Genomic DNA, 6,780 nt, shown 5'->3' with positions numbered 1-6,780 from the left:
AGACTTCTCTCTCTGACCACTATGCCATAAGGCTGGAAATAAACAAAAGGACGATTAAGGAAACAAGGGCAAACAGTTGGAGGATGAATAACTCTCTATTGCAAAAGGAGTGGGTACTGGCCCAGAACAGAGATGACATCAGAAAGTTTCTAGAAACCAACGAGAATGAGAATATGACTACCAAAACCTTTGGGACACACAAGGACAGTTATCAGAGGATGTTTGATAGCAATACATGCACACATAAAAAAGGAAAAGAGACTTATGACTGATATGCTGACACAAAATTTACAGCAATTAGAGCAGAGTCAACAGGACAATCTTATTAATAGCAAAAGAAAAGAAATAATAAAAATCAGGGCTGAGATTCATGAGATGGAAAACAAGAAAGCTATGGAAAAAATTAAAGCAGCCAAAAGTTGATTCTCTGAAATGATTAATAGAATCAACAGACCGCTGGCAAACCTAACCAAGAAAGGAAAACACATGTCTTTTCTTTTTTCCATTCAGAGTTTTTATTTTTACTCAACTCCAAGGAAACAGCAAAAATTAACACAACAGTCAGCAACTCCAGTTCAGTTTACTGACACCAGTGAAAGGGGATCGAGCTAACAGACACGGATTTAAGGAACCCACGATAACCTCTCACTTAGTACTTCCACTTGTCCAAACAGCAGACCTCAACACCCGAAAAACCGGTTTGCTTCCAAGGGTCAAGCATTGCTCTACTTTTGGTCTTTTGCCATGGATTTTATTTTCTCTTCTTTAAATTCTGGGTTGCTATTTGCATAAAGAAAAATATGGTGGGTCTCATCAAGAGTACCAAAACATCACCCCAAAGGGAGTTCAAATGTGATCAAAACATGAACGGGGACATGTGAACCGGAAGTATAAAGGGAAAGTCACCTTAGCTAAGTTACTCTCTGATCTTTCAAGTCTCACCTGTGAGAAGGAATGGAAGCAGGGAGGAGGAGGAGGAATTGACATGCATCACTGAATTTGAGAATTCACTGAATTTGAGCTGGGACTTCAGGACCAGTCTGCACGTCCCTGCTTGCCCTACTTCCCAGAGAGCTCATAGAGTTTGAGCACATAGTCATCCCATTCAGCCTGGCATCACATGCCAGCAACGGGGACCCAAGCTTGTACTTTTTGCGAAAAGATGCCACCTTGAATTTGTCTCAGTGGTCTCCAGATTGCTTGCTAAGAGTGGGGTTATCACACTTCAGAGGCCTGTGCTGCTCGTAGACCAGCCAGGCATAACAGTGGAGGCCTGTGCCCTTGGGTGGCCCAGAGCCCACGTAATCAGAGAGGGCAGTGCCACTGCTGATGTTGTTGTCCTTCATGTTGACCACAAGAATATGGTGCCATTCCCTGAACTTGGGGTCTTTCCTGCTAGGTGCATCTGGGTTTGTCAGAACCGAAGTGTAGAGTTTACTTGAATATAGGCCATCCCATGTGATGCTTATGAGGCAGGCCTTCACCTGAGTTGGGGGTGAGCACTTTTCCCAGCTCATCCACCTCCGCCCTGCTGTATTTGACCTGCAGTGGGTGCTGCCAGTGCTCATCCACTTCCTGCAGGCTCAAGGGCCCAGACCACTTGCTGAGGTCCTCAGGCATCATGGAAGGAAAACAAATATCAATAGCAAGAATGAGGGATGAAACAGGGTACATTACAATGGACCCTAATGAAATCAAAAGGATAATTACACAGTACTATAAAGGCCTGTACTCCAATGAATTCAACAACTTTTAATACATGGACAAATACTTTGAAACGCAATCTCTCCCTGGATTATCCTAGATAGACATCAAGAATCTTAACAGACCCATAGCAATAGAAGAAATAGACAAGGTTATCAAGGGATTACCAACAAAAAATCCTCTGGACCAGATGGCTTCACAGGAGAATTCTACCAAGCATTCAGGGAAGACGGACACCAATCCTACACACACTCTTCTAGAACATAGAAAAAGACGGTAAACTCCCAAACTCTTTATGAAGCTAGTATAATTCTAATACCTAAGCTGGGCAAGGATCCCACAGAATTGAGAACTACAGACCAATATCCCTAAAGAACATTGATGCAAAAATCCTTTAACAAAATGTTGGCCAATAGAATACAAAAGTATATAAAACAAATAATTCACCATGACCATGAGATTCATACCAGGGATGCAGGGATGGTTCAACATATAGCATACAAAAAATTATAAGAACCACATGATAATATTGATAGATGCAAAAAAGGCTTTCGAATAACATCCAGCACCAATTCCTGTTTAAGACACTCAAGAAATAGGAATGGGGGTAAGCTTAAAAATGCAAAAGGGGCATAGAGGAAAAGCTCCTGTATACATACTTTCCTGGGATGAGGTCCAGGTACTATGGCAGGGGTCAGACCCAATCCAGAGATACATATGGCAGCCAAGTATAAAAGAGGGGAAAAGAAAAAAATGAGTAAGTGGGGAACAGGGCACTAACCCACCTAAGAGGAGGGTATTGTTTATATCTAGAGGGGTAGGAGAGAAGGACCAGACTTCAACCTGGTGCGCCAAGACATGAATGCAACATACTGGCATGAAGCAGGTAACCATGAAGCAGGTCTGTGGGGCCAGCCCCAATCCAACCTACATGGACACCCCACCCCCTCCCCGCAGAAGAATTCACTTCAGAGGACGGCACTGAAGCTACAGCTCAGGGAGAGGGACATGTCTGATCAGGGCACACAGGAGCAAACAAAGAGGGAAGGAAAAAGAGTGGAACACATCCTGGCCCATTAAGCCCCAAGGATGATATTCCTGCTCAGAGCAGCCAATGCACAGAAAGGACCATCGGGCCAGCCCCACCACGAGACACGCGAAATCCCTCACTGACCCAGAGTGCTAAGAGGGACAACACTGGAGGCAGGCACAGTGGGGGAATTGTGCCCGATCTGACCCCACCACATTGGGGTGAAATGCTAAGGACATGTAACAGAGCAGCAAGGGCAGCAAAGCAAAGACGTCCCTAGGATACCAAAAATAGACTTTGAGCCAGGGTGTGGCACCCATCAGACTCGACATGGGTCAACAAATAGACATGGAACTACTTACAGGCTTTTCTCTCTCTCTCTCTCTCTCTTTTTTTTGGTCATTAGCTTTTCATTGTTGTTGTTGTAATTTTTTTGTTTTCTTTTGTTGTTTGGTTTTGCTCAGTCTTGTTTTTATGTTTATTATTGTCTCTGCATGTCTATCTAGATAAGATAGGCGGGATAAACAATTCAGAAGAGAAGACAACAGGACTGACAGTTCCAGGGGGACATGGGAGAGGGGGGTGTGGGGGAAATGAAATGGGTGTTAAAAATCCAGGAACAATGGAACAACAAGTGATCTAAAATCAATGATGAGGAGGGTGTAGGATGCCTGGTAGAGCTTGATCAAGGGCAATGTAACCAAGAGGAATCACTGAAACCCAAATGAAGGCTGAACATGAGAGTGGGACAAGAGGAAAGTAAAAGGAAATAGAGGAAAGAACTAGGAGGCAAATGGGCATTTATAGAGGTCTAAATACAAGCACATACATATGTTAATATAGTTGTATATAATGATAGGGAAATATATCTATGTATATAAATTTATATGTTAAGTATTAAGGTAGCAGACAGACATTGGGCCACTACTCAAGTACTCCCTCAACACAAGAACACTTTGTTCTAATAACCTGGCATTCTGTAATGCTCAGCTTCCCGACACGATTGCTGAAGACAACGTGGGTGCATAAGTAAATGTGGTGAAGAAAGCTGATGGTGTGCAGTTATCAAAAGATATAGCATCTGGAGTCTTAAAGGCTTGTAGATAAACAAGTGACCATCTAGCTGAGAAGGACCAAAGCCCATATGGAAGAAGCACACCAGCCTGTGTGATCATGAGGTGTCGATGGGATCAGGTATCAGACATCAAAGACCCAGAACAAAAAATAACGTCAATATGAATGAAGGGAAGTGCAGAGTGGAGACCCCAAACCCATCTGTAGACAATTGGATGTCCCTTTACAGAAGGGTCACAAGGAAGAGATGAGCCAGTCAGGGTGAAGTATAGCACCAATAAAACATACAACTTTCCTCTAGTTCTTTAATGCTTCCTCCCCCCACCCCACTATCATGACCTCAATTCTACCTTACAAATCCGGCTAGACCAGAGTATGGACACGGGTACAGATAAGAGCTGGAAACACAGGGATCCCAGGACTGATAAACCCCTCTGGACCGATAATGAGAGTAAAGATATCAGGAGGTTAAGGGGGAGGTAGGGGAGAAAGGGGAACCGATCACAAAGTTCTACATATAACCCCCTCCCTGGGGGAAGGACGTCAGTCAGTATAAGACATGAAAAAAAAAAATTTATAAAGTATCAAGGGTTCATGAGGGAGGGAGGGTGAGAGACGGAGGGGAAAATGAAGAACCATTACCAAAGGCTCAAATAGAAAGAAAATGTTTTGAAAATGATGATGGGAGCAAATGCACAAATGTGCTTGATATAATGGATGGATGTCTGGATTGTGATAAGAGTTGTATAAATCCCCAATAAAATTTTTTTTTTTAAAAGAGACCTCCTGATATGTGCACTGTAATCAGTCATCACCATTCCTTGATGTGGCGTTCCAAACTCTTAAATGGTTACCGATTAATTGTCTATAGTGATAACTAGAAAGAAAGGGAGTTTTAAATATTTTTATTCTAAACCTTCATGAATGATCTATTTTAAAACATTGCTGTATAAACAGTGTCCATCATGTAACTTTAAAAGTTTGAGATTTGTAAAGTGCCTGTGCTGTTACTACACTACGCATGACACATTACATTTTACTGCAAGTATTTCTCTCAATAACCTATATGAAAGCTATTGCTCTTTCCATCTTACAGGTGATGAAACCTTCAAGAAGGTTGTAGGTTAATTTCATTCATTCATTTACCAGTATTTATTAAGAATGTGTCATGGGCTTGGCATTCTAATTGGTACTGGTTACACTATGGTGAACAAAACAAGATATGACAGCTTTGATGAGTTTATAGGCTAGCAGGCAGAAAGTCGATGAATAAATCATGAACATTCATAAATCACGAGACACATAGAAGGAGCTATTACACAGTATCCAATGAAAAAGAATTACTTGGCCAGGGTTTCTTATCTGGAATTTGCTAAGGAAGGGTTCTCTGAAGGGGTAATGCTTACTCAGACACTTGAATGAAGACACTACGCCAGTCACGGAGTAAAGAAGGGAAGAGAGGGCTCCTAGCAAGCGAATTACACTCAATGTAAAAGCACTGAGGCAGAAGAGCCACTCACAGTTTAGTCTGAATTTTAAAGTACTGCCAATCCAAGGAGAGTGGCTGCTCAGCTAAGAACCATTTATTGCCCATCGACTGCAAATCAAGTACAGAAGTGAGACTAAATGCTTACACATGATTTGAGAGTCCTATCTTCTGAATCTAATTTAAAATACATCTTGTTTTTCTGTTATTAGACTCCATTTTTCTAATATTAGAATTTGGCTATATTTTACAAAAGTATTCATCTATCTGTGGGGCATAAACAGTTCTTCACTACAGATGGTTGGTGATGGATAAAAATAATAAATATCTTAGTCTTTCTTTTATCCAGAGCCCTAGAGGAGCCACGCAGAACCTGGAAAGTTATCTCTGATCTACCTGAATTTGAGGCTGGGAGGAAAATGGTCATTCTCCCTGGGACTAAAAGAGGCAGAAACAAAAGCCCTCAAAACTCCAAGACTTTTTCCTGCCATTGAATCCACTCACCTGTCCTGAGTTCCAAGAGGAGGTCGATTTGCCTCACAAGTCTGCCGTAGAACTTGGTTTTGTAAAGCAGTGTGTGGTGTTGAAAGGACACTTGACTTAGGAATCCTGGGTTCACACGTTCACTTTGGCTCTTGCTGGGGGCAGCCCGCAAGTAGTCACTTTGCTTCGATGAGCACCCATGCCAGCATTGGAGAGCTCATGGGCCATTCATTGCTGCAAAGCTATGCAGTTTTAGGGAAAAAGAATCAAGAAACATGAGAAGGAAGGTCAGGGTCACATTGAGGCCCAAAGAACTTTTCTGACGAGGTCTTCTTTCTTTTCATGTTCTTCTTCCTCTCTGTTCTTCGGTTCATCCATCTGCTTCCCTGTCATGTGGTATCAAATCTCCTACTCTTTCCTGTTCTTCTGTAACAGGTCTCATGCATCTCACTGCCACAGAGGCAAATCTGATGGGCCAGTTGAACTGCCCCTGTGTCCCATCTTTACAGGATCACAAATCCTCATCTTTCTCTCTCTGAGTGGCTGGTGGATTAAAATCGCTGACTGTGTTAGCCCCCATGTCAAGGCTCTTCAGGTCTCACTCAAACCAAAATATTGAATTCACTGCCTCAAGTAGACTCCAATTCACAGTGATTCTATAGGACAGGGTAAAACTGCCCCTGTGGGTTTCCAAGGCTGTGGGAGTAGAAAGTCCCATCTTTCTCCATAATCAAAATCATGATGAGTGGAGAAAACATTGAAGTTGTCAGGATTCCATTTTACTTGAATCCACAGTCAATACTTAATGGAAGCCCTGAAGAAATCAAGATGTATTGTGTTGGACAAGTTTTCAGCAAATTTTCTTTTAAAGTGCAGATGGGCAAATATTTCACTTTGAGAACTAGCATGAAAATCTGTACAATGCTGGAGATCCCCTTGCAGAGGGGTCTCGGGGAGGAGATGAGCCAGTCAGGGTGCGATGTAACAATGATGAGAAATACAA

The 6,780-nt window shown here is 42.4% G+C and overlaps 1 pseudogene; it reads right to left on the bottom strand.

Moving 5' to 3' along the window:
- Positions 1-1,059: 1,059 nt before the first annotated feature.
- On the bottom strand, positions 1,060-1,620 carry LOC101660083 (annotated as a pseudogene).
- Positions 1,621-6,780: the final 5,160 nt, after the last annotated feature.

This window comes from Echinops telfairi, unplaced genomic scaffold, assembly GCF_000313985.2.
Source record: "Echinops telfairi isolate 266 unplaced genomic scaffold, ASM31398v2 ScPeMD7_17;HRSCAF=63, whole genome shotgun sequence".
NCBI lineage: Eukaryota > Metazoa > Chordata > Mammalia > Afrosoricida > Tenrecidae > Echinops > Echinops telfairi.
The sequence above is the reverse complement of the archived record's forward strand: the minus strand, read 5'-3'. Positions and strand labels throughout refer to the sequence as shown.